Source organism: Taudactylus pleione, unplaced genomic scaffold, assembly GCF_031769625.1.
Source record: "Taudactylus pleione unplaced genomic scaffold, aTauple2 ptg000497l, whole genome shotgun sequence".
Taxonomy (NCBI): Eukaryota; Metazoa; Chordata; class Amphibia; order Anura; family Myobatrachidae; genus Taudactylus; species Taudactylus pleione.
The window spans coordinates 1,402,141-1,429,580 of NW_028284899.1; the positions used below are offsets into that span (position 1 = coordinate 1,402,141).

At 32.2% G+C, this 27,440-nt stretch overlaps 16 non-coding genes across 16 annotated transcripts; all 16 read right to left on the reverse strand.

The window, feature by feature from the left end:
- Nucleotides 1-321: 321 nt before the first annotated feature.
- On the reverse strand, nucleotides 322-392 carry TRNAG-CCC (transfer RNA glycine (anticodon CCC)). Its single transcript has one exon. It is a non-coding gene; the product is annotated as a tRNA-Gly (tRNA).
- A 965-nt stretch (nucleotides 393-1,357) lies between these two features.
- On the reverse strand, nucleotides 1,358-1,428 carry TRNAG-CCC (transfer RNA glycine (anticodon CCC)). Its single transcript has one exon. It is a non-coding gene; the product is annotated as a tRNA-Gly (tRNA).
- A 450-nt stretch (nucleotides 1,429-1,878) lies between these two features.
- Nucleotides 1,879-1,949, reverse strand: TRNAG-CCC (transfer RNA glycine (anticodon CCC)). The gene has a single exon. It is a non-coding gene; the product is annotated as a tRNA-Gly (tRNA).
- Nucleotides 1,950-2,914: 965 nt separating this feature from the next.
- Nucleotides 2,915-2,985, reverse strand: TRNAG-CCC (transfer RNA glycine (anticodon CCC)). The gene has a single exon. It is a non-coding gene; the product is annotated as a tRNA-Gly (tRNA).
- A 450-nt stretch (nucleotides 2,986-3,435) lies between these two features.
- TRNAG-CCC (transfer RNA glycine (anticodon CCC)) lies at nucleotides 3,436-3,506 on the reverse strand. The gene has a single exon. It is a non-coding gene; the product is annotated as a tRNA-Gly (tRNA).
- Nucleotides 3,507-4,471: 965 nt separating this feature from the next.
- Nucleotides 4,472-4,542, reverse strand: TRNAG-CCC (transfer RNA glycine (anticodon CCC)). Its single transcript has one exon. It is a non-coding gene; the product is annotated as a tRNA-Gly (tRNA).
- Nucleotides 4,543-7,585: 3,043 nt separating this feature from the next.
- Nucleotides 7,586-7,656, reverse strand: TRNAG-CCC (transfer RNA glycine (anticodon CCC)). Its single transcript has one exon. It is a non-coding gene; the product is annotated as a tRNA-Gly (tRNA).
- Nucleotides 7,657-8,621: 965 nt separating this feature from the next.
- On the reverse strand, nucleotides 8,622-8,692 carry TRNAG-CCC (transfer RNA glycine (anticodon CCC)). The gene has a single exon. It is a non-coding gene; the product is annotated as a tRNA-Gly (tRNA).
- Nucleotides 8,693-9,142: 450 nt separating this feature from the next.
- Nucleotides 9,143-9,213, reverse strand: TRNAG-CCC (transfer RNA glycine (anticodon CCC)). The gene has a single exon. It is a non-coding gene; the product is annotated as a tRNA-Gly (tRNA).
- A 965-nt stretch (nucleotides 9,214-10,178) lies between these two features.
- TRNAG-CCC (transfer RNA glycine (anticodon CCC)) lies at nucleotides 10,179-10,249 on the reverse strand. The gene has a single exon. It is a non-coding gene; the product is annotated as a tRNA-Gly (tRNA).
- A 450-nt stretch (nucleotides 10,250-10,699) lies between these two features.
- On the reverse strand, nucleotides 10,700-10,770 carry TRNAG-CCC (transfer RNA glycine (anticodon CCC)). The gene has a single exon. It is a non-coding gene; the product is annotated as a tRNA-Gly (tRNA).
- Nucleotides 10,771-11,735: 965 nt separating this feature from the next.
- Nucleotides 11,736-11,806, reverse strand: TRNAG-CCC (transfer RNA glycine (anticodon CCC)). The gene has a single exon. It is a non-coding gene; the product is annotated as a tRNA-Gly (tRNA).
- Nucleotides 11,807-16,406: 4,600 nt separating this feature from the next.
- Nucleotides 16,407-16,477, reverse strand: TRNAG-CCC (transfer RNA glycine (anticodon CCC)). The gene has a single exon. It is a non-coding gene; the product is annotated as a tRNA-Gly (tRNA).
- Nucleotides 16,478-19,521: 3,044 nt separating this feature from the next.
- TRNAG-CCC (transfer RNA glycine (anticodon CCC)) lies at nucleotides 19,522-19,592 on the reverse strand. Its single transcript has one exon. It is a non-coding gene; the product is annotated as a tRNA-Gly (tRNA).
- A 3,043-nt stretch (nucleotides 19,593-22,635) lies between these two features.
- TRNAG-CCC (transfer RNA glycine (anticodon CCC)) lies at nucleotides 22,636-22,706 on the reverse strand. Its single transcript has one exon. It is a non-coding gene; the product is annotated as a tRNA-Gly (tRNA).
- Nucleotides 22,707-25,741: 3,035 nt separating this feature from the next.
- TRNAG-CCC (transfer RNA glycine (anticodon CCC)) lies at nucleotides 25,742-25,812 on the reverse strand. Its single transcript has one exon. It is a non-coding gene; the product is annotated as a tRNA-Gly (tRNA).
- Nucleotides 25,813-27,440: the final 1,628 nt, after the last annotated feature.

The window sequence follows — 27,440 nt, forward strand, 5'->3', positions numbered from 1 at the left end:
AGATAAGAAATACATATCTTTGCTCCATGGATGTATTTTTAGTTCAAGGAAGATTGTGCTAAAGAGTTTGTGGAACAAACATAAATAATTCGGAAATGTAATTGCCTTTACAATAGCAGCTTTGGGTCTTTAGTGTTTGTGTCAGTAGCACATTTTTTTTACCTGTGGAGAGGAAATGTTACTATTATGCTTTTTAAGAATTTGGTGAATAGAGACATCTTTGAGGCTCATCTTTGAGAAATGCAATATTGTAATGTTTTTAATGAGATTCAATATATATTAATTTGAAAAATGTCCTAGGATTCAAAAAACACATTTTCATGCGCTAGCCGGGACTCGAACCCGGGTCGCAAGAATGGGAATCTTGCATGATACCCCTACACTACTAGCGCTCTTTAGAAAGCTTTAATTCACACAACAAATGACTAACAATCAATTGATAATCTTTAGTCAAAAATGTTCAATTTGGCTATGATTTTCAAGTGAAATTGTTCTATTTGCACTGTAGTATAGATTTCCCAAGATAATAAGTACACACATTTGCTCCATGGATGTATTTTTAGTTAAAGGAAGATTATGCTAAAGAGTTTTTGGAGCAAATATAAATAATTCGGAAATGTAATTGCCTTTACAATAGCAGCTTTGGGACTGTAGTGTTTGTGTCAGTAGCACAATTTTTTTACCTGTGGAGAGGAAGTGTTACTTCTATGCTTTTTAAGAATTTGGTGAATAGAGACATCTTGGATGCTAATCTCTGAGAAATGCAATATTGCAGTGTTTTTAGTGAGATTCAATATATATTAATTTGAAACATTTCATAGGATTCAAAAGACACATTATGCACTAGCCGGGTCTCAAACCAAGGTCACATGAATGATAATCTTGCATGATACCCCTACACTAGCACATTCTTAAAGAACTACATTCACATAAAAGAAGTCTTGCAATCAATTGTTAATCTCTAGTGAAAATTGTGCAATGTGACTGTGTTTTTCAAGTGAAGCTGAACTATCTCCACTGCCTTATAAGTTTCCCACAATAAGAAATACATATATTTACTCTTTGGATGTATATTTTTTCAAGGAAAGATTTGATAATGACATTGTGGAGCAGATGTAAAAAATTAAGAAATATAATTGACTTCACAATTAAAGCTTTAACTCTTTAGTGTTTGTATCACTGGTACATTTTTTTTACCTGTGGAGAGAAAATGTTACCTCTATGCTTTTTAAGAATTTTGTGAATTGAGACATCTTCAAGGACTATCTCTGAGAAAAGCAATAAAGCTATGTTTTTTATACAGATTAATTATATATTAATTTAACAGATTTTATAGAATTCAAAAGACACACTTTTATGTGCTAGCTGGGACTCGAACCCAGGTCGCAAGAATGGGAATCTTGCATGATACCCCTACACTACTAGCGCTTTTTAGCTACCTATAATTCACACAACAAATGACTAACAATCAATTGATGATCTTTAGTCAAAAATGTTCAATTTGGCTATGATTTTCAAGTGAAATTGTACTATTTGCATTGTTGTATAGATTTCCCAAGATAAGAAATACATATCTTTGCTCCATGGATGTATTTTTAGTTCAAGGAAGATTGTGCTAAAGAGTTTGTGGAACAAACATAAATAATTCGGAAATGTAATTGCCTTTACAATAGCAGCTTTGGGTCTTTAGTGTTTGTGTCAGTAGCACATTTTTTTTACCTGTGGAGAGGAAATGTTACTATTATGCTTTTTAAGAATTTGGTGAATAGAGACATCTTTGAGGCTCATCTTTGAGAAATGCAATATTGTAATGTTTTTAATGAGATTCAATATATATTAATTTGAAAAATGTCCTAGGATTCAAAAAACACATTTTCATGCGCTAGCCGGGACTCGAACCCGGGTCGCAAGAATGGGAATCTTGCATGATACCCCTACACTACTAGCGCTCTTTAGAAAGCTTTAATTCACACAACAAATGACTAACAATCAATTGATAATCTTTAGTCAAAAATGTTCAATTTGGCTATGATTTTCAAGTGAAATTGTTCTATTTGCACTGTAGTATAGATTTCCCAAGATAAGAAGTACATACATTTGCTCCATGGATGTATTTTTAGTTCAAGGAAGATTGTGCTAAAGAGTTTTTGGAGCAAATATAAATAATTCGGAAATGTAATTGCCTTTACAATAGCAGCTTTGGGACTTTAGTGTTTGTGTCAGTAGCACAATTTTTTTACCTGTGGAGAGGAAGTGTTACTTCTATGCTTTTTAAGAATTTGGTGAATAGAGACATCTTGGATGCTAATCTCTGAGAAATGCAATATTGCAGTGTTTTTAGTGAGATTCAATATATATTAATTTGAAACATTTCATAGGATTCAAAAGACACATTATGCACTAGCCAGGTCTCAAACCAAGGTCGCACGAATGATAATCTTGCATGATACCCCTACACTAGCACATTCTTAAAGAACTACATTCACATAAAAGAAGTCTTACAATCAATTGTTAATCTCTAGTGAAAATTGTGCAATGTGACTGTGTTTTTCAAGTGAAGTTGTACTATCTCCACTGCCTTATAAGTATCCCACAATAAGAAATACATATATTTAATCTTTGGATGCATTTTTTTTCAAGGAAAGATTTGATAATGACATTGTGGAGCAGATGTAAAAAATTAAGAAATATAATTGACTTCACAATTAAAGCTTTAACTCTTTAGTGTCTGTATCACTGGTACATTTTTTTTACCTGTGTAGAGAAAATGTTACCTCTATGCTTTTTAAGAATTTTGTGAATTGAGACATCTTCAAGGACTATCTCTGAGAAAAGCAATAAAGCTATGTTTTTTATACAGATTAATTATATATTAATTTAACAGATTTTATAGAATTCAAAAGACACACTTTTATGCGCTAGCTGGGACTCGAACCCAGGTCGCAAGAATGGGAATCTTGCATGATACCCCTACACTACTAGCGCTTTTTAGCTACCTATAATTCACACAACAAATGACTAACAATCAATTGATGATCTTTAGTCAAAAATGTTCAATTTGGCTATGATTTTCAAGTGAAATTGTACTATTTGCACTGTTGTATAGATTTCCCAAGATAAGAAATACATATCTTTGCTCCATGGATGTATTTTTAGTTCAAGGAAGATTGTGCTAAAGAGTTTTTGGAACAAATGTAGTTAATTCGGAAATGTAATTGCCTTTACAATAGAAACTTTGGGTCTTTAGTGTTTGTGTCCGTAGCACTTTTTTTTTACCTGTGGAGAGGAAATGTTACTATTATGCTTTTCAAGATGTTGGAGAATAGAGACATCTTAGAGGCTCATCTTTGAGAAATGCAATATTGTAATGTTTTTAGTGAGATTCAATATATATTAATTTGAAAAATGTCATAGGATTCAAAAAACACATTTTTATGCGCTAGCCGGGACTCGAACCCGGGTCGCAAGAATGGGAATCTTGCATGATACCCCTACACTACTAGCGCTCTTTAGAAACCTTTAATTCACACAACAAATGACTAACAATCAATTGATAATCTTTAGTCAAAAATGTTCAATTTGGCTATGATTTTCAAGTGAAATTGTTCTATTTGCACTGTAGTATAGATTTCCCAAGATAAGAAGTACATACATTTGCTCCATGGATGTATTTTTAGTTAAAGGAAGATTATGCTAAAGAGTTTTTGGAGCAAACATAAATAATTCGGAAATGTAATTGCCTTTACAATAGCAGCTTTGGGACTGTAGTGTTTGTGTCAGTAGCACAATTTTTTTACCTGTGGAGAGGAAGTGTTACTTCTATGCTTTTTAAGAATTTGGTGAATAGAGACATCTTGGATGCTAATCTCTGAGAAATGCAATATTGCAGTGTTTTTAGTGAGATTCAATATATATTAATTTGAAACATTTCATAGGATTCAAAAGACACATTATGCACTAGCCGGGTCTCAAACCAAGGTCGCACGAATGATAATCTTGCATGATACCCCTACACTAGCACATTCTTAAAGAACTACATTCACATAAAAGAAGTCTTGCAATCAATTGTTAATCTCTAGTGAAAATTGTGCAATGTGACTGTGTTTATCAAGTGAAGCTGAACTATCTCCACTGCCTTATAAGTTTCCCACAATAAGAAATACATATATTTACTCTTTGGATGTATTTTTTTTCAAGGAAAGATTTGATAATGACATTGTGGAGCAGATGTAAAAAATTAAGAAATATAATTGACTTCACAATTAAAGCTTTAACTCTTTAGTGTTTGTATCACTGGTACATTTTTTTTACCTGTGGAGAGAAAATGTTACCTCTATGCTTTTTAAGAATTTTGTGAATTGAGACATCTTCAAGGACTATCTCTGAGAAAAGCAATAAAGCTATGTTTTTTATACAGATTAATTATATATTAATTTAACAGATTTTATAGAATTCAAAAGACACACTTTTATGTGCTAGCTGGGACTTGAACCCAGGTCGCAAGAATGGGAATCTTGCATGATACCCCTACACTACTAGCGCTTTTTAGCTACCTATAATTCACACAACAAATGACTAACAATCAATTGATGATCTTTAGTCAAAAATGTTCAATTTGGCTATGATTTTCAAGTGAAATTGTACTATTTGCATTGTTGTATAGATTTCCCAAGATAAGAAATACATATCTTTGCTCCATGGATGTATTTTTAGTTCAAGGAAGATTGTGCTAAAGAGTTTGTGGAACAAACATAAATAATTCGGAAATGTAATTGCCTTTACAATAGCAGCTTTGGGTCTTTAGTGTTTGTGTCAGTAGCACATTTTTTTTACCTGTGGAGAGGAAATGTTACTATTATGCTTTTTAAGAATTTGGTGAATAGAGACATCTTTGAGGCTCATCTTTGAGAAATGCAATATTGTAATGTTTTTAATGAGATTCAATATATATTAATTTGAAAAATGTCCTAGGATTCAAAAGACACATTATGCACTAGCCAGGTCTCAAACCAAGGTCGCACGAATGATAATCTTGCATGATACCCCTACACTAGCACATTCTTAAAGAACTACATTCACATAAAAGAAGTCTTACAATCAATTGTTAATCTCTAGTGAAAATTGTGCAATGTGACTGTGTTTTTCAAGTGAAGTTGTACTATCTCCACTGCCTTATAAGTTTCCCACAATAAGAAATACATATATTTAATCTTTGGATGCATTTTTTTTCAAGGAAAGATTTGATAATGACATTGTGGAGCAGATGTAAAAAATTAAGAAATATAATTGACTTCACAATTAAAGCTTTAACTCTTTAGTGTCTGTATCACTGGTACATTTTTTTTACCTGTGTAGAGAAAATGTTACCTCTATGCTTTTTAAGAATTTTGTGAATTGAGACATCTTCAAGGACTATCTCTGAGAAAAGCAATAAAGCTATGTTTTTTATACAGATTAATTATATATTAATTTAACAGATTTTATAGAATTCAAAAGACACACTTTTATGCGCTAGCTGGGACTCGAACCCAGGTCGCAAGAATGGGAATCTTGCATGATACCCCTAGACTACTAGCGCTTTTTAGCTACCTATAATTCACACAACAAATGACTAACAATCAATTGATGATCTTTAGTCAAAAATGTTCAATTTGGCTATGATTTTCAAGTGAAATTGTACTATTTGCACTGTTGTATAGATTTCCCAAGATAAGAAATACATATCTTTGCTCCATGGATGTATTTTTAGTTCAAGGAAGATTGTGCTAAAGAGTTTTTGGAACAAATGTAGTTAATTCGGAAATGTAATTGCCTTTACAATAGCAGCTTTGGGTCTTTAGTGTTTGTGTCCGTAGCACTTTTTTTTTACCTATGGAGAGGAAATGTTACTATTATGCTTTTTAAGAATTTGGTGAATAGAGACATCTTGGAGTCTCATCTTTGAGAAATGCAATATTGTAATGTTTTTAGTGAGATTCAATATATATTAATTTGAAAAATGTCATAGGATTCAAAAAACAAATTTTCATGCGCTAGCCGGGACTCTAACCGGGTCCCAAGAATGGGAATCTTGCATGATACCCCTACACTACTAGCGCTCTTTAGAAACTTTTAATTCACATAACAAATGACTAACAATCAATTGATAATCTTTAGTCAAAAATGTGCAATTTGGCTATGATTTTCAAGTGAAATTGTACTATTTGCACTGTTGTATAGATTTCCCAAGATAAGAAGTACATACATTTTCTCCATGGATGTATTTTTAGTTCAAGGAAGATTGTGCTAAAGAGTTAGTGGAGCAAATATAAATAATTCGGAAATGTTATTGCCTTTACAATAGCAGCTTTGGGACTTTAGTGTTTGTGCCAGTAGCACAATTTTTTTTGCCTGTGGAGAGGAAGTGTTACTTCTATGCTTTTTAAGAATTTGGTGAATAGAGACATCTTGGATGCTAATCTTTGAGAAATGCAATATTGCAGTGTTTTTAGTGAGATTCAATATATATTAATTTGAAACATTTCATAGGATTCAAAAGACACATTATGCACTAGCCGGGTCTTAAACCAAGGTCGCACGAATGATAATCTTGCATGATACCCCTACACTAGCACATTCTTAAAGAACTACATTCACATAAAAGAATTCTTGCAATCAATTGTTAATCTCTAGTGAAAATTGTGCAATGTGACTGTGTTTTTCAAGTGAAGTTGTACTATCTCCACTGCCTTATAAGTTTCCCACAATAAGAAATACATATATTTACTTTTTGGATGTATTTTTTTTTATGGAAAGATTTGATAATGACATTGTGGAGCAGATGTAAAAAATTAAGAAATATAATTGACTTCACAATTAAAGCTTTAACTCTTTAGTGTTTGTATCACTGGTACATTTTTTTTACCTGTGGAGAGAAAATGTTACCTCTATGCTTTTTAAGAATTTTGTGAATTGAGACATCTTCAAGGACTATCTCTGAGAAAAGCAATAAAGCTATGTTTTTTATACAGATTAATTATATATTAATTTAACAGATTTTATAGAATTCAAAAGACACACTTTTATGTGCTAGCTGGGACTCGAACCCAGGTCGCAAGAATGGGAATCTTGCATGTCATTCCTACTTTACTAGCACTTTTTAGCTACCTATAATTCACACAACAAATGACTAACAATCAATTGATGATCTTTAGTCAAAAATGTTCAATTTGGCTATGATTTTCAAGTGAAATTGTACTATTTGCACTGTTGTATAGATTTCCCAAGATAAGAAATACATATCTTTGCTCCATGGATGTATTTTTAGTTCAAGGAAGATTGTGCTAAAGAGTTTTTGGAACAAATGTAGTTAATTCGGAAATGTAATTGCCTTTACAATAGAAACTTTGGGTCTTTAGTGTTTGTGTCCGTAGCACTTTTTTTTTACCTGTGGAGAGGAAATGTTACTATTATGCTTTTCAAGAATTTGGAGAATAGAGACATCTTAGAGGCTCATCTTTGAGAAATGCAATATTGTAATGTTTTTAGTGAGATTCAATATATATTAATTTGAAAAATGTCATAGGATTCAAAAAACACATTTTTATGCGCTAGCCGGGACTCAAACCCGGGTCGCAAGAATGGGAATCTTGCATGATACCCCTACACTACTAGCGCTCTTTAGAAACCTTTAATTCACACAACAAATGACTAACAATCAATTGATAATCTTTAGTCAAAAATGTTCAAATTGGCTATGATTTTCAAGTGAAATTGTTCTATTTGCACTGTAGTATAGATTTCCCAAGATAATAAGTACACACATTTTCTCCATGGATGTATTTTTAGTTAAAGGAAGATTATGCTAAAGAGTTTTTGGAGCAAATATAAATAATTCGGAAATGTAATTGCCTTTACAATAGCAGCTTTGGGACTGTAGTGTTTGTGTCAGTAGCACAATTTTTTTACCTGTGGAGAGGAAGTGTTACTTCTATGCTTTTTAAGAATTTGGTGAATAGAGACATCTTGGATGCTAATCTCTGAGAAATGCAATATTGCAGTGTTTTTAGTGAGATTCAATATATATTAATTTGAAACATTTCATAGGATTCAAAAGACACATTATGCACTAGCCGGGTCTCAAACCAAGGTCACATGAATGATAATCTTGCATGATACCCCTACACTAGCACATTCTTAAAGAACTACATTCACATAAAAGAAGTCTTGCAATCAATTGTTAATCTCTAGTGAAAATTGTGCAATGTGACTGTGTTTTTCAAGTGAAGCTGAACTATCTCCACTGCCTTATAAGTTTCCCACAATAAGAAATACATATATTTACTCTTTGGATGTATATTTTTTCAAGGAAAGATTTGATAATGACATTGTGGAGCAGATGTAAAAAATTAAGAAATATAATTGACTTCACAATTAAAGCTTTAACTCTTTAGTGTTTGTATCACTGGTACATTTTTTTTACCTGTGGAGAGAAAATGTTACCTCTATGCTTTTTAAGAATTTTGTGAATTGAGACATCTTCAAGGACTATCTCTGAGAAAAGCAATAAAGCTATGTTTTTTATACAGATTAATTATATATTAATTTAACAGATTTTATAGAATTCAAAAGACACACTTTTATGTGCTAGCTGGGACTCGAACCCAGGTCGCAAGAATGGGAATCTTGCATGATACCCCTACACTACTAGCGCTTTTTAGCTACCTATAATTCACACAACAAATGACTAACAATCAATTGATGATCTTTAGTCAAAAATGTTCAATTTGGCTATGATTTTCAAGTGAAATTGTACTATTTGCATTGTTGTATAGATTTCCCAAGATAAGAAATACATATCTTTGCTCCATGGATGTATTTTTAGTTCAAGGAAGATTGTGCTAAAGAGTTTGTGGAACAAACATAAATAATTCGGAAATGTAATTGCCTTTACAATAGCAGCTTTGGGTCTTTAGTGTTTGTGTCAGTAGCACATTTTTTTTACCTGTGGAGAGGAAATGTTACTATTATGCTTTTTAAGAATTTGGTGAATAGAGACATCTTTGAGGCTCATCTTTGAGAAATGCAATATTGTAATGTTTTTAATGAGATTCAATATATATTAATTTGAAAAATGTCCTAGGATTCAAAAAACACATTTTCATGCGCTAGCCGGGACTCGAACCCGGGTCGCAAGAATGGGAATCTTGCATGATACCCCTACACTACTAGCGCTCTTTAGAAAGCTTTAATTCACACAACAAATGACTAACAATCAATTGATAATCTTTAGTCAAAAATGTTCAATTTGGCTATGATTTTCAAGTGAAATTGTTCTATTTGCACTGTAGTATAGATTTCCCAAGATAAGAAGTACATACATTTGCTCCATGGATGTATTTTTAGTTCAAGGAAGATTGTGCTAAAGAGTTTTTGGAGCAAATATAAATAATTCGGAAATGTAATTGCCTTTACAATAGCAGCTTTGGGACTTTAGTGTTTGTGTCAGTAGCACAATTTTTTTACCTGTGGAGAGGAAGTGTTACTTCTATGCTTTTTAAGAATTTGGTGAATAGAGACATCTTGGATGCTAATCTCTGAGAAATGCAATATTGCAGTGTTTTTAGTGAGATTCAATATATATTAATTTGAAACATTTCATAGGATTCAAAAGACACATTATGCACTAGCCAGGTCTCAAACCAAGGTCGCACGAATGATAATCTTGCATGATACCCCTACACTAGCACATTCTTAAAGAACTACATTCACATAAAAGAAGTCTTACAATCAATTGTTAATCTCTAGTGAAAATTGTGCAATGTGACTGTGTTTTTCAAGTGAAGTTGTACTATCTCCACTGCCTTATAAGTATCCCACAATAAGAAATACATATATTTAATCTTTGGATGCATTTTTTTTCAAGGAAAGATTTGATAATGACATTGTGGAGCAGATGTAAAAAATTAAGAAATATAATTGACTTCACAATTAAAGCTTTAACTCTTTAGTGTCTGTATCACTGGTACATTTTTTTTACCTGTGTAGAGAAAATGTTACCTCTATGCTTTTTAAGAATTTTGTGAATTGAGACATCTTCAAGGACTATCTCTGAGAAAAGCAATAAAGCTATGTTTTTTATACAGATTAATTATATATTAATTTAACAGATTTTATAGAATTCAAAAGACACACTTTTATGCGCTAGCTGGGACTCGAACCCAGGTCGCAAGAATGGGAATCTTGCATGATACCCCTACACTACTAGCGCTTTTTAGCTACCTATAATTCACACAACAAATGACTAACAATCAATTGATGATCTTTAGTCAAAAATGTTCAATTTGGCTATGATTTTCAAGTGAAATTGTACTATTTGCACTGTTGTATAGATTTCCCAAGATAAGAAATACATATCTTTGCTCCATGGATGTATTTTTAGTTCAAGGAAGATTGTGCTAAAGAGTTTTTGGAACAAATGTAGTTAATTCGGAAATGTAATTGCCTTTACAATAGAAACTTTGGGTCTTTAGTGTTTGTGTCCGTAGCACTTTTTTTTTACCTGTGGAGAGGAAATGTTACTATTATGCTTTTCAAGATGTTGGAGAATAGAGACATCTTAGAGGCTCATCTTTGAGAAATGCAATATTGTAATGTTTTTAGTGAGATTCAATATATATTAATTTGAAAAATGTCATAGGATTCAAAAAACACATTTTTATGCGCTAGCCGGGACTCGAACCCGGGTCGCAAGAATGGGAATCTTGCATGATACCCCTACACTACTAGCGCTCTTTAGAAACCTTTAATTCACACAACAAATGACTAACAATCAATTGATAATCTTTAGTCAAAAATGTTCAATTTGGCTATGATTTTCAAGTGAAATTGTTCTATTTGCACTGTAGTATAGATTTCCCAAGATAAGAAGTACATACATTTGCTCCATGGATGTATTTTTAGTTAAAGGAAGATTATGCTAAAGAGTTTTTGGAGCAAACATAAATAATTCGGAAATGTAATTGCCTTTACAATAGCAGCTTTGGGACTGTAGTGTTTGTGTCAGTAGCACAATTTTTTTACCTGTGGAGAGGAAGTGTTACTTCTATGCTTTTTAAGAATTTGGTGAATAGAGACATCTTGGATGCTAATCTCTGAGAAATGCAATATTGCAGTGTTTTTAGTGAGATTCAATATATATTAATTTGAAACATTTCATAGGATTCAAAAGACACATTATGCACTAGCCGGGTCTCAAACCAAGGTCGCACGAATGATAATCTTGCATGATACCCCTACACTAGCACATTCTTAAAGAACTACATTCACATAAAAGAAGTCTTGCAATCAATTGTTAATCTCTAGTGAAAATTGTGCAATGTGACTGTGTTTATCAAGTGAAGCTGAACTATCTCCACTGCCTTATAAGTTTCCCACAATAAGAAATACATATATTTACTCTTTGGATGTATTTTTTTTCAAGGAAAGATTTGATAATGACATTGTGGAGCAGATGTAAAAAATTAAGAAATATAATTGACTTCACAATTAAAGCTTTAACTCTTTAGTGTTTGTATCACTGGTACATTTTTTTTACCTGTGGAGAGAAAATGTTACCTCTATGCTTTTTAAGAATTTTGTGAATTGAGACATCTTCAAGGACTATCTCTGAGAAAAGCAATAAAGCTATGTTTTTTATACAGATTAATTATATATTAATTTAACAGATTTTATAGAATTCAAAAGACACACTTTTATGTGCTAGCTGGGACTTGAACCCAGGTCGCAAGAATGGGAATCTTGCATGATACCCCTACACTACTAGCGCTTTTTAGCTACCTATAATTCACACAACAAATGACTAACAATCAATTGATGATCTTTAGTCAAAAATGTTCAATTTGGCTATGATTTTCAAGTGAAATTGTACTATTTGCATTGTTGTATAGATTTCCCAAGATAAGAAATACATATCTTTGCTCCATGGATGTATTTTTAGTTCAAGGAAGATTGTGCTAAAGAGTTTGTGGAACAAACATAAATAATTCGGAAATGTAATTGCCTTTACAATAGCAGCTTTGGGTCTTTAGTGTTTGTGTCAGTAGCACATTTTTTTTACCTGTGGAGAGGAAATGTTACTATTATGCTTTTTAAGAATTTGGTGAATAGAGACATCTTTGAGGCTCATCTTTGAGAAATGCAATATTGTAATGTTTTTAATGAGATTCAATATATATTAATTTGAAAAATGTCCTAGGATTCAAAAGACACATTATGCACTAGCCAGGTCTCAAACCAAGGTCGCACGAATGATAATCTTGCATGATACCCCTACACTAGCACATTCTTAAAGAACTACATTCACATAAAAGAAGTCTTACAATCAATTGTTAATCTCTAGTGAAAATTGTGCAATGTGACTGTGTTTTTCAAGTGAAGTTGTACTATCTCCACTGCCTTATAAGTTTCCCACAATAAGAAATACATATATTTAATCTTTGGATGCATTTTTTTTCAAGGAAAGATTTGATAATGACATTGTGGAGCAGATGTAAAAAATTAAGAAATATAATTGACTTCACAATTAAAGCTTTAACTCTTTAGTGTCTGTATCACTGGTACATTTTTTTTACCTGTGTAGAGAAAATGTTACCTCTATGCTTTTTAAGAATTTTGTGAATTGAGACATCTTCAAGGACTATCTCTGAGAAAAGCAATAAAGCTATGTTTTTTATACAGATTAATTATATATTAATTTAACAGATTTTATAGAATTCAAAAGACACACTTTTATGCGCTAGCTGGGACTCGAACCCAGGTCGCAAGAATGGGAATCTTGCATGATACCCCTAGACTACTAGCGCTTTTTAGCTACCTATAATTCACACAACAAATGACTAACAATCAATTGATGATCTTTAGTCAAAAATGTTCAATTTGGCTATGATTTTCAAGTGAAATTGTACTATTTGCACTGTTGTATAGATTTCCCAAGATAAGAAATACATATCTTTGCTCCATGGATGTATTTTTAGTTCAAGGAAGATTGTGCTAAAGAGTTTTTGGAACAAATGTAGTTAATTCGGAAATGTAATTGCCTTTACAATAGCAGCTTTGGGTCTTTAGTGTTTGTGTCCGTAGCACTTTTTTTTTACCTATGGAGAGGAAATGTTACTATTATGCTTTTTAAGAATTTGGTGAATAGAGACATCTTGGAGTCTCATCTTTGAGAAATGCAATATTGTAATGTTTTTAGTGAGATTCAATATATATTAATTTGAAAAATGTCATAGGATTCAAAAAACAAATTTTCATGCGCTAGCCGGGACTCTAACCGGGTCCCAAGAATGGGAATCTTGCATGATACCCCTACACTACTAGCGCTCTTTAGAAACTTTTAATTCACATAACAAATGACTAACAATCAATTGATAATCTTTAGTCAAAAATGTGCAATTTGGCTATGATTTTCAAGTGAAATTGTACTATTTGCACTGTTGTATAGATTTCCCAAGATAAGAAGTACATACATTTTCTCCATGGATGTATTTTTAGTTCAAGGAAGATTGTGCTAAAGAGTTAGTGGAGCAAATATAAATAATTCGGAAATGTTATTGCCTTTACAATAGCAGCTTTGGGACTTTAGTGTTTGTGCCAGTAGCACAATTTTTTTTGCCTGTGGAGAGGAAGTGTTACTTCTATGCTTTTTAAGAATTTGGTGAATAGAGACATCTTGGATGCTAATCTTTGAGAAATGCAATATTGCAGTGTTTTTAGTGAGATTCAATATATATTAATTTGAAACATTTCATAGGATTCAAAAGACACATTATGCACTAGCCGGGTCTCAAACCAAGGTCGCACGAATGATAATCTTGCATGATACCCCTACACTAGCACATTCTTAAAGAACTACATTCACATAAAAGAATTCTTGCAATCAATTGTTAATCTCTAGTGAAAATTGTGCAATGTGACTGTGTTTTTCAAGTGAAGTTGTACTATCTCCACTGCCTTATAAGTTTCCCACAATAAGAAATACATATATTTACTTTTTGGATGTATTTTTTTTTATGGAAAGATTTGATAATGACATTGTGGAGCAGATGTAAAAAATTAAGAAATATAATTGACTTCACAATTAAAGCTTTAACTCTTTAGTGTTTGTATCACTGGTACATTTTTTTTACCTGTGGAGAGAAAATGTTACCTCTATGCTTTTTAAGAATTTTGTGAATTGAGACATCTTCAAGGACTATCTCTGAGAAAAGCAATAAAGCTATGTTTTTTATACAGATTAATTATATATTAATTTAACAGATTTTATAGAATTCAAAAGACACACTTTTATGTGCTAGCTGGGACTCGAACCCAGGTCGCAAGAATGGGAATCTTGCATGTCATTCCTACTTTACTAGCACTTTTTAGCTACCTATAATTCACACAACAAATGACTAACAATCAATTGATGATCTTTAGTCAAAAATGTTCAATTTGGCTATGATTTTCAAGTGAAATTGTACTATTTGCACTGTTGTATAGATTTCCCAAGATAAGAAATACATATCTTTGCTCCATGGATGTATTTTTAGTTCAAGGAAGATTGTGCTAAAGAGTTTGTGGAACAAATGTAGTTAATTCGGAAATGTAATTGCCTTTACAATAGCAGCTTTGGGTCTTTAGTGTTTGTGTCCGTAGCACTTTTTTTTTACCTGTGGAGAGGAAATGTTACTATTATGCTTTTTAAGAATTTGGTGAATAGAGACATCTTGGAGGCTCATCTTTGAGAAATGCAATATTGTAATGTTTTTAGTGAGATTCAATATATATTAATTTGAAAAATGTCATAGGATTCAAAAAACAAATTTTCATGCACTAGCCGGGACTCTAACCGGGTCCCAAGAATGGGAATCTTGCATGATACCCCTACACTACTAGCGCTCTTTAGAAACTTTTAATTCACATAACAAATGACTAACAATCAATTGATAATCTTTAGTCAAAAATGTGCAATTTGGCTATGATTTTCAAGTGAAATTGTACTATTTGCACTGTTGTATAGATTTCCCAAGATAAGAAGTACATACATTTTCTCCATGGATGTATTTTTAGTTCAAGGAAGATTGTGCTAAAGAGTTAGTGGAGCAAATATAAATAATTCGGAAATGTTATTGCCTTTACAATAGCAGCTTTGGGACTTTAGTGTTTGTGCCAGTAGCACAATTTTTTTTGCCTGTGGAGAGGAAGTGTTACTTCTATGCTTTTTAAGAATTTGGTGAATAGAGACATCTTGGATGCTAATCTCTGAGAAATGCAATATTGCAGTGTTTTTAGTGAGATTCAATATATATTAATTTGAAACATTTCATAGGATTCAAAAGACACATTATGCACTAGCCGGGTCTCAAACCAAGGTCGCACGAATGATAATCTTGCATGATACCCCTACACTAGCACATTCTTAAAGAACTACATTCACATAAAAGAAGTCTTGCAATCAATTGTTAATCTCTAGTGAAAATTGTGCAATGTGACTGTGTTTTTCAAGTGAAGTTGTACTATCTCCACTGCCTTATAAGTTTCCCACAATAAGAAATACATATATTTACTTTTTGGATGTATTTTTTTTTATGGAAAGATTTGATAATGACATTGTGGAGCAGATTTAAAAAATTAAGAAATATAATTGACTTCACAATTAAAGCTTTAACTCTTTAGTGTTTGTATCACTGGTACATTTTTTTTACCTGTGGAGAGAAAATGTTACCTCTATGCTTTTTAAGAATTTTGTGAATTGAGACATCTTCAAGGACTATCTCTGAGAAAAGCAATAAAGCTATGTTTTTTATACAGATTAATTATATATTAATTTAACAGATTTTATAGAATTCAAAAGACACACTTTTATGTGCTAGCTGGGACTCGAACCCAGGTCGCAAGAATGGGAATCTTGCAAGTTATCCCTACTTTACTAGCACTTTTTAGCTACCTATAATTCACACAACAAATGACTAACAATCAATTGATGATCTTTAGTCAAAAATTTTCAATTTGGCTATGATTTTCAAGTGAAATTGTACTATTTGCACTGTTGTATAGATTTCCCAAGATAAGAAATACATATCTTTGCTCCATGGATGTATGTTTAGTTCAAGGAAGATTGTGCTAAAGAGTTTGTGGAACAAATGTAGTTAATTCGGAAATGTAATTGCCTTTACAATAGCAGCTTTGGGTCTTTAGTGTTTGTGTCCGTAGCACTTTTTTTTTACCTGTGGAGAGGAAATGTTACTATTATGCTTTTTAAGAATTTGGTGAATAGAGACATCTTAGAGACTCATCTTTGATAAATGCAATATTGTAATGTTTTTAGTGAGATTCAATATATATTAATTTGAAAAATGTCATAGGATTCAAAAAACACATTTTCATGCGCTAACCGGGACTCGAACCCGGGTCGCAAGAATGGGAATCTTGCATGATACCCCTACACTACCAGCGCTCTTTAGAAACCTTTAATTCACACAACAAATGACTAACAATCAATTGATAATCTTTAGTCAAAAATGTTCAATTTGGCTATGATTTTCAAGTGAAATTGTTCTATTTGCACTGTAGTATAGATTTCCCAAGATAAGAAGTACATACATTTGCTCCATGGATGTATTTTTAGTTCAAGGAAGATTGTGCTAAAGAGTTTTTGGAGCAAATATAAATAATTCGGAAATGTAATTGCCTTTACAATAGCAGCTTTGGGACTTTAGTGTTTGTGTCAGTAGCACAATTTTTTTACCTGTGGAGAGGAAGTGTTACTTCTATGCTTTTTAAGAATTTGGTGAATAGAGACATCTTGGATGCTAATCTCTGAGAAATGCAATATTGCAGTGTTTTTAGTGAGATTCAATATATATTAATTTGAAACATTTCATAGGATTCAAAAGACACATTATGCACTAGCCAGGTCTCAAACCAAGGTCGCACGAATGATAATCTTGCATGATACCCCTACACTAGCACATTCTTAAAGAACTACATTCACATAAAAGAAGTCTTACAATCAATTGTTAATCTCTAGTGAAAATTGTGCAATGTGACTGTGTTTTTCAAGTGAAGTTGTACTATCTCCACTGCCTTATAAGTTTCCCAAAATAAGAAATACATATATTTAATCTTTGGATGCATTTTTTTTCAAGGAAAGATTTGATAATGACATTGTGGAGCAGATGTAAAAAATTAAGAAATATAATTGACTTCACAATTAAAGCTTTAACTCTTTAGTGTCTGTATCACTGGTACATTTTTTTTACCTGTGTAGAGAAAATGTTACCTCTATGCTTTTTAAGAATTTTGTGAATTGAGACATCTTCAAGGACTATCTCTGAGAAAAGCAATAAAGCTATGTTTTTTATACAGATTAATTATATATTAATTTAACAGATTTTATAGAATTCAAAAGACACACTTTTATGCGCTAGCTGGGACTCGAACCCAGGTCGCAAGAATGGGAATCTTGCATGATACCCCTAGACTACTAGCGCTTTTTAGCTACCTATAATTCACACAACAAATGACTAACAATCAATTGATGATCTTTAGTCAAAAATGTTCAATTTGGCTATGATTTTCAAGTGAAATTGTACTATTTGCACTGTTGTATAGATTTCCCAAGATAAGAAATACATATCTTTGCTCCATGGATGTATTTTTAGTTCAAGGAAGATTGTGCTAAAGAGTTTTTGGAACAAATGTAGTTAATTCGGAAATGTAATTGCCTTTACAATAGCAGCTTTGGGTCTTTAGTGTTTGTGTCCGTAGCACTTTTTTTTTACCTGTGGAGAGGAAATGTTACTATTATGCTTTTTAAGAATTTGGTGAATAGAGACATCTTGGAGGCTCATCTTTGAGAAATGCAATATTGTAATGTTTTTAGTGAGATTCAATATATATTAATTTGAAAAATGTCATAGGATTCAAAAAACAAATTTTCATGCACTAGCCGGGACTCTAACCGGGTCCCAAGAATGGGAATCTTGCATGATACCCCTACACTACTAGCGCTCTTTAGAAACTTTTAATTCACATAACAAATGACTAACAATCAATTGATAATCTTTAGTCAAAAATGTGCAATTTGGCTATGATTTTCAAGTGAAATTGTACTATTTGCACTGTTGTATAGATTTCCCAAGATAAGAAGTACATACATTTTCTCCATGGATGTATTTTTAGTTCAAGGAAGATTGTGCTAAAGAGTTAGTGGAGCAAATATAAATAATTCGGAAATGTTATTGCCTTTACAATAGCAGCTTTGGGACTTTAGTGTTTGTGCCAGTAGCACAATTTTTTTTGCCTGTGGAGAGGAAGTGTTACTTCTATGCTTTTTAAGAATTTGGTGAATAGAGACATCTTGGATGCTAATCTCTGAGAAATGCAATATTGCAGTGTTTTTAGTGAGATTCAATATATATTAATTTGAAACATTTCATAGGATTCAAAAGACACATTATGCACTAGCCGGGTCTCAAACCAAGGTCGCACGAATGATAATCTTGCATGATACCCCTACACTAGCACATTCTTAAAGAACTACATTCACATAAAAGAAGTCTTGCAATCAATTGTTAATCTCTAGTGAAAATTGTGCAATGTGACTGTGTTTTTCAAGTGAAGTTGTACTATCTCCACTGCCTTATAAGTTTCCCACAATAAGAAATACATATATTTACTCTTTGGATGTATTTTTTTTTATGGAAAGATTTGATAATGACATTGTGGAGCAGATTTAAAAAATTAAGAAATATAATTGACTTCACAATTAAAGCTTTAACTCTTTAGTGTTTGTATCACTGGTACATTTTTTTTTACCTGTGGAGAGAAAATGTTACCTCTATGCTTTTTAAGAATTTTGTGAATTGAGACATCTTCAAGGACAATCTCTGAGAAAAGCAATAAAGCTATGTTTTTTATACAGATTAATTATATATTAATTTAACAGATTTTATAGAATTCAAAAGACACACTTTTATGTGCTAGCTGGGACTCGAACCCAGGTCGCAAGAATGGGAATCTTGCATGTTACCCCTACTTTACTAGCACTTTTTAGCTACCTATAATTCACACAACAAATGACTAACAATCAATTGATGATCTTTAGTCAAAAATTTTCAATTTGGCTATGATTTTCAAGTGAAATTGTACTATTTGCACTGTTGTATAGATTTCCCAAAATAAGAAATACATATCTTTGCTCCATGGATGTATGTTTAGTTCAAGGAAGATTGTGCTAAAGAGTTTGTGGAACAAATGTAGTTAATTCGGAAATGTAATTGCCTTTACAATAGCAGCTTTGGGTCTTTAGTGTTTGTGTCCGTAGCACTTTTTTTTTACCTGTGGAGAGGAAATGTTACTATTATGCTTTTTAAGAATTTGGTGAATAGAGACATCTTGGAGACTCATCTTTGATAAATGCAATATTGTAATGTTTTTAGTGAGATTCAATATATATTAATTTGAAAAATGTCATAGGATTCAAAAAACACATTTTCATGCGCTAACCGGGACTCGAACCCGGGTCGCAAGAATGGGAATCTTGCATGATACCCCTACACTACTAGCGCTCTTTAGAAAGCTTTAATTCACACAACAAATGACTAACAATCAATTGATAATCTTTAGTCAAAAATGTTCAATTTGGCTATGATTTTCAAGTGAAATTGTTCTATTTGCACTGTAGTATAGATTTCCCAAGATAAGAAGTACATACATTTGCTCCATGGATGTATTTTTAGTTCAAGGAAGATTGTGCTAAAGAGTTTTTGGAGCAAATATAAATAATTCGGAAATGTAATTGCCTTTACAATAGCAGCTTTGGGACTTTAGTGTTTGTGTCAGTAGCACAATTTTTTTACCTGTGGAGAGGAAGTGTTACTTCTATGCTTTTTAAGAATTTGGTGAATAGAGACATCTTGGATGCTAATCTCTGAGAAATGCAATATTGCAGTGTTTTTAGTGAGATTCAATATATATTAATTTGAAACATATCATAGGATTCGAAAGACACATTATGCACTAGCCAGGTCTCAAACCAATGTCGCACGAATGATAATCTTACATGATACCCCTACACTAGCACATTCTTAAAGAACTACATTCACATAAAAGAAGTCTTACAATCAATTGTTAATCTCTAGTGAAAATTGTGCAATGTGACTGTGTTTTTCAAGTGAAGTTGTACTATCTCCACTGCCTTATAAGTTTCCCACAATAAGAAATACATATATTTAATCTTTGGATGCATTTTTTTTCAAGGAAAGATTTGATAATGACATTGTGGAGCAGATGTAAAAAATTAAGAAATATAATTGACTTCACAATTAAAGCTTTAACTCTTTAGTGTCTGTATCACTGGTACATTTTTTTTACCTGTGTAGAGAAAATGTTACCTCTATGCTTTTTAAGAATTTTGTGAATTGAGACATCTTCAAGGACTATCTCTGAGAAAAGCAATAAAGCTATGTTTTTTATACAGATTAATTATATATTAATTTAACAGATTTTATAGAATTCAAAAGACACACTTTTATGCGCTAGCTGGGACTCGAACCCAGGTCGCAAGAATGGGAATCTTGCATGATACCCCTAGACTACTAGCGCTTTTTAGCTACCTATAATTCACACAACAAATGACTAACAATCAATTGATGATCTTTAGTCAAAAATGTTCAATTTGGCTATGATTTTCAAGTGAAATTGTACTATTTGCACTGTTGTATAGATTTCCCAAGATAAGAAATACATATCTTTGCTCCATGGATGTATTTTTAGTTCAAGGAAGATTGTGCTAAAGAGTTTTTGGAACAAATGTAGTTAATTCGGAAATGTAATTGCCTTTACAATAGCAGCTTTGGGTCTTTAGTGTTTGTGTCCGTAGCACTTTTTTTTTACCTATGGAGAGGAAATGTTACTATTATGCTTTTTAAGAATTTGGTGAATAGAGACATCTTGGAGTCTCATCTTTGAGAAATGCAATATTGTAATGTTTTTAGTGAGATTCAATATATATTAATTTGAAAAATGTCATAGGATTCAAAAAACAAATTTTCATGCGCTAGCCGGGACTCTAACCGGGTCCCAAGAATGGGAATCTTGCATGATACCCCTACACTACTAGCGCTCTTTAGAAACTTTTAATTCACATAACAAATGACTAACAATCAATTGATAATCTTTAGTCAAAAATGTGCAATTTGGCTATGATTTTCAAGTGAAATTGTACTATTTGCACTGTTGTATAGATTTCCCAAGATAAGAAGTACATACATTTTCTCCATGGATGTATTTTTAGTTCAAGGAAGATTGTGCTAAAGAGTTAGTGGAGCAAATATAAATAATTCGGAAATGTTATTGCCTTTACAATAGCAGCTTTGGGACTTTAGTGTTTGTGCCAGTAGCACAATTTTTTTTGCCTGTGGAGAGGAAGTGTTACTTCTATGCTTTTTAAGAATTTGGTGAATAGAGACATCTTGGATGCTAATCTCTGAGAAATGCAATATTGCAGTGTTTTTAGTGAGATTCAATATATATTAATTTGAAACATTTCATAGGATTCAAAAGACACATTATGCACTAGCCGGGTCTCAAACCAAGGTCGCACGAATGATAATCTTGCATGATACCCCTACACTAGCACATTCTTAAAGAACTACATTCACATAAAAGAATTCTTGCAATCAATTGTTAATCTCTAGTGAAAATTGTGCAATGTGACTGTGTTTTTCAAGTGAAGTTGTACTATCTCCACTGCCTTATATGTTTCCCACAATAAGAAATACATATATTTACTTTTTGGATGTATTTTTTTTTATGGAAAGATTTGATAATGACATTGTGGAGCAGATTTAAAAAATTAAGAAATATAATTGACTTCACAATTAAAGCTTTAACTCTTTAGTGTTTGTATCACTGGTACATTTTTTTTACCTGTGGAGAGAAAATGTTACCTCTATGCTTTTTAAGAATTTTGTGAATTGAGACATCTTCAAGGACTATCTCTGAGAAAAGCAATAAAGCTATGTTTTTTATACAGATTAATTATATATTAATTTAACAGATTTTATAGAATTCAAAAGACACACTTTTATGTGCTAGCTGGGACTCGAACCCAGGTCGCAAGAATGGGAATCTTGCATGTCATCCCTACTTTACTAGCACTTTTTAGCTACCTATAATTCACACAACAAATGACTAACAATCAATTGATGATCTTTAGTCAAAAATTTTCAATTTGGCTATGATTTTCAAGTGAAATTGTACTATTTGCACTGTTGTATAGATTTCCCAAGATAAGAAATACATATCTTTGCTCCATGGATGTATGTTTAGTTCAAGGAAGATTGTGCTAAAGAGTTTGTGGAACAAATGTAGTTAATTCGGAAATGTAATTGCCTTTACAATAGCAGCTTTGGGTCTTTAGTGTTTGTGTCCGTAGCACTTTTTTTTTACCTGTGGAGAGGAAATGTTACTATTATGCTTTTTAAGAATTTGGTGAATAGAGACATCTTGGAGACTCATCTTTGATAAATGCAATATTGTAATGTTTTTAGTGAGATTCAATATATATTAATTTGAAAAATGTCATAGGATTCAAAAAACACATTTTCATGCGCTAACCGGGACTCGAACCCAGGTCGCAAGAATGGGAATCTTGCATGATACCCCTACACTACTAGCGCTCTTTAGAAAGCTTTAATTCACACAACAAATGACTAACAATCAATTGATAATCTTTAGTCAAAAATGTTCAATTTGGCTATGATTTTCAAGTGAAATTGTTCTATTTGCACTGTAGTATAGATTTCCCAAGATAAGAAGTACATACATTTGCTCCATGGATGTATTTTTAGTTCAAGGAAGATTGTGCTAAAGAGTTTTTGGAGCAAATATAAATAATTCGGAAATGTAATTGCCTTTACAATAGCAGCTTTGGGACTTTAGTGTTTGTGTCAGTAGCACAATTTTTTTACCTGTGGAGAGGAAGTGTTACTTCTATGCTTTTTAAGAATTTGGTGAATAGAGACATCTTGGATGCTAATCTCTGAGAAATGCAATATTGCAGTGTTTTTAGTGAGATTCAATATATATTAATTTGAAACATATCATAGGATTCGAAAGACACATTATGCACTAGCCAGGTCTCAAACCAATGTCGCACGAATGATAATCTTACATGATACCCCTACACTAGCACATTCTTAAAGAACTACATTCACATAAAAGAAGTCTTACAATCAATTGTTAATCTCTAGTGAAAATTGTGCAATGTGACTGTGTTTTTCAAGTGAAGTTGTACTATCTCCACTGCCTTATAAGTTTCCCACAATAAGAAATACATATATTTAATCTTTGGATGCATTTTTTTTCAAGGAAAGATTTGATAATGACATTGTGGAGCAGATGTAAAAAATTAAGAAATATAATTGACTTCACAATTAAAGCTTTAACTCTTTAGTGTCTGTATCACTGGTACATTTTTTTTACCTGTGTAGAGAAAATGTTACCTCTATGCTTTTTAAGAATTTTGTGAATTGAGACATCTTCAAGGACTATCTCTGAGAAAAGCAATAAAGCTATGTTTTTTATACAGATTAATTATATATTAATTTAACAGAATTCAAAAGACACACTTTTATGCGCTAGCTGGGACTCGAACCCAGGTCGCAAGAATGGGAATCTTGCATGATACCCCTAGACTACTAGCGCTTTTTAGCTACCTATAATTCACACAACAAATGACTAACAATCAATTGATGATCTTTAGTCAAAAATGTTCAATTTGGCTATGATTTTCAAGTGAAATTGTACTATTTGCACTGTTGTATAGATTTCCCAAGATAAGAAATACATATCTTTGCTCCATGGATGTATTTTTAGTTCAAGGAAGATTGTGCTAAAGAGTTTTTGGAACAAATGTAGTTAATTCGGAAATGTAATTGCCTTTACAATAGCAGCTTTGGGTCTTTAGTGTTTGTGTCCGTAGCACTTTTTTTTTACCTATGGAGAGGAAATGTTACTATTATGCTTTTTAAGAATTTGGTGAATAGAGACATCTTGGAGTCTCATCTTTGAGAAATGCAATATTGTAATGTTTTTAGTGAGATTCAATATATATTAATTTGAAAAATGTCATAGGATTCAAAAAACAAATTTTCATGCGCTAGCCGGGACTCTAACCGGGTCCCAAGAATGGGAATCTTGCATGATACCCCTACACTACTAGCGCTCTTTAGAAACTTTTAATTCACATAACAAATGACTAACAATCAATTGATAATCTTTAGTCAAAAATGTGCAATTTGGCTATGATTTTCAAGTGAAATTGTACTATTTGCACTGTTGTATAGATTTCCCAAGATAAGAAGTACATACATTTTCTCCATGGATGTATTTTTAGTTCAAGGAAGATTGTGCTAAAGAGTTAGTGGAGCAAATATAAATAATTCGGAAATGTTATTGCCTTTACAATAGCAGCTTTGGGACTTTAGTGTTTGTGCCAGTAGCACAATTTTTTTTGCCTGTGGAGAGGAAGTGTTACTTCTATGCTTTTTAAGAATTTGGTGAATAGAGACATCTTGGATGCTAATCTCTGAGAAATGCAATATTGCAGTGTTTTTAGTGAGATTCAATATATATTAATTTGAAACATTTCATAGGATTCAAAAGACACATTATGCACTAGCCGGGTCTCAAACCAAGGTCGCACGAATGATAATCTTGCATGATACCCCTACACTAGCACATTCTTAAAGAACTACATTCACATAAAAGAATTCTTGCAATCAATTGTTAATCTCTAGTGAAAATTGTGCAATGTGACTGTGTTTTTCAAGTGAAGTTGTACTATCTCCACTGCCTTATATGTTTCCCACAATAAGAAATACATATATTTACTTTTTGGATGTATTTTTTTTTATGGAAAGATTTGATAATGACATTGTGGAGCAGATTTAAAAAATTAAGAAATATAATTGACTTCACAATTAAAGCTTTAACTCTTTAGTGTTTGTATCACTGGTACATTTTTTTTTACCTGTGGAGAGAAAATGTTACCTCTATGCTTTTTAAGAATTTTGTGAATTGAGACATCTTCAAGGACTATCTCTGAGAAAAGCAATAAAGCTATGTTTTTTATACAGATTAATTATATATTAATTTAACAGATTTTATAGAATTCAAAAGACACACTTTTATGTGCTAGCTGGGACTCGAACCCAGGTCGCAAGAATGGGAATCTTGCATGTCATCCCTACTTTACTAGCACTTTTTAGCTACCTATAATTCACACAACAAATGACTAACAATCAATTGATGATCTTTAGTCAAAAATTTTCAATTTGGCTATGATTTTCAAGTGAAATTGTACTATTTGCACTGTTGTATAGATTTCCCAAGATAAGAAATACATATCTTTGCTCCATGGATGTATGTTTAGTTCAAGGAAGATTGTGCTAAAGAGTTTGTGGAACAAATGTAGTTAATTCGGAAATGTAATTGCCTTTACAATAGCAGCTTTGGGTCTTTAGTGTTTGTGTCCGTAGCACTTTTTTTTTACCTGTGGAGAGGAAATGTTACTATTATGCTTTTTAAGAATTTGGTGAATAGAGACATCTTGGAGACTCATCTTTGATAAATGCAATATTGTAATGTTTTTAGTGAGATTCAATATATATTAATTTGAAAAATGTCATAGGATTCAAAAAACACATTTTCATGCGCTAACCGGGACTCGAACCCAGGTCGCAAGAATGGGAATCTTGCATGATACCCCTACACTACTAGCGCTCTTTAGAAACCTTTAATTCACACAACAAATGACTAACAATCAATTGATAATCTTTAGTCAAAAATGTTCAATTTGGCTATGATTTTCAAGTGAAATTGTTCTATTTGCACTGTAGTATAGATTTCCCAAGATAAGAAGTACATACATTTGCTCCATGGATGTATTTTTAGTTCAAGGAAGATTGTGCTAAAGAGTTTTTGGAGCAAATATAAATAATTCGGAAATGTAATTGCCTTTACAATAGCAGCTTTGGGACTTTAGTGTTTGTGTCAGTAGCACAATTTTTTTACCTGTGGAGAGGAAGTGTTACTTCTATGCTTTTTAAGAATTTGGTGAATAGAGACATCTTGGATGCTAATCTCTGAGAAATGCAATATTGCAGTGTTTTTAGTGAGATTCAATATATATTAATTTGAAAAATTTCATAGGATTCAAAAGACACATTATGCACTAGCCAGGTCTCAAACCAAGGTCGCACGAATGATAATCTTGCATGATACCCCTACACTAGCACATTCTTAAAGAACTACATTCACATAAAAGAAGTCTTACAATCAATTGTTAATCTCTAGTGAAAATTGTGCAATGTGACTGTGTTTTTCAAGTGAAGTTGTACTATCTCCACTGCCTTATAAGTTTCCCACAATAAGAAATACATATATTTAATCTTTGGATGCATTTTTTTTCAAGGAAAGATTTGATAATGACATTGTGGAGCAGATGTAAAAAATTAAGAAATATAATTGACTTCACAATTAAAGCTTTAACTCTTTAGTGTCTGTATCACTGGTACATTTTTTTTACCTGTGTAGAGAAAATGTTACCTCTATGCTTTTTAAGAATTTTGTGAATTGAGACATCTTCAAGGACTATCTCTGAGAAAAGCAATAAAGCTATGTTTTTTATACAGATTAATTATATATTAATTTAACAGATTTTATAGAATTCAAAAGACACACTTTTATGCGCTAGCTGGGACTCGAACCCAGGTCGCAAGAATGGGAATCTTGCATGATACCCCTAGACTACTAGCGCTTTTTAGCTACCTATAATTCACACAACAAATGACTAACAATCAATTGATGATCTTTAGTCAAAAATGTTCAATTTGGCTATGATTTTCAAGTGAAATTGTACTATTTGCACTGTTGTATAGATTTCCCAAGATAAGAAATACATATCTTTGCTCCATGGATGTATTTTTAGTTCAAGGAAGATTGTGCTAAAGAGTTTTTGGAACAAATGTAGTTAATTCGGAAATGTAATTGCCTTTACAATAGCAGCTTTGGGTCTTTAGTGTTTGTGTCCGTAGCACTTTTTTTTTACCTGTGGAGAGGAAATGTTACTATTATGCTTTTTAAGAATTTGGTGAATAGAGACATCTTGGAGGCTCATCTTTGAGAAATGCAATATTGTAATGTTTTTAGTGAGATTCAATATATATTAATTTGAAAAATGTCATAGGATTCAAAAAACAAATTTTCATGCACTAGCCGGGACTCTAACCGGGTCCCAAGAATGGGAATCTTGCATGATACCCCTACACTACTAGCGCTCTTTAGAAACTTTTAATTCACATAACAAATGACTAACAATCAATTGATAATCTTTAGTCAAAAATGTGCAA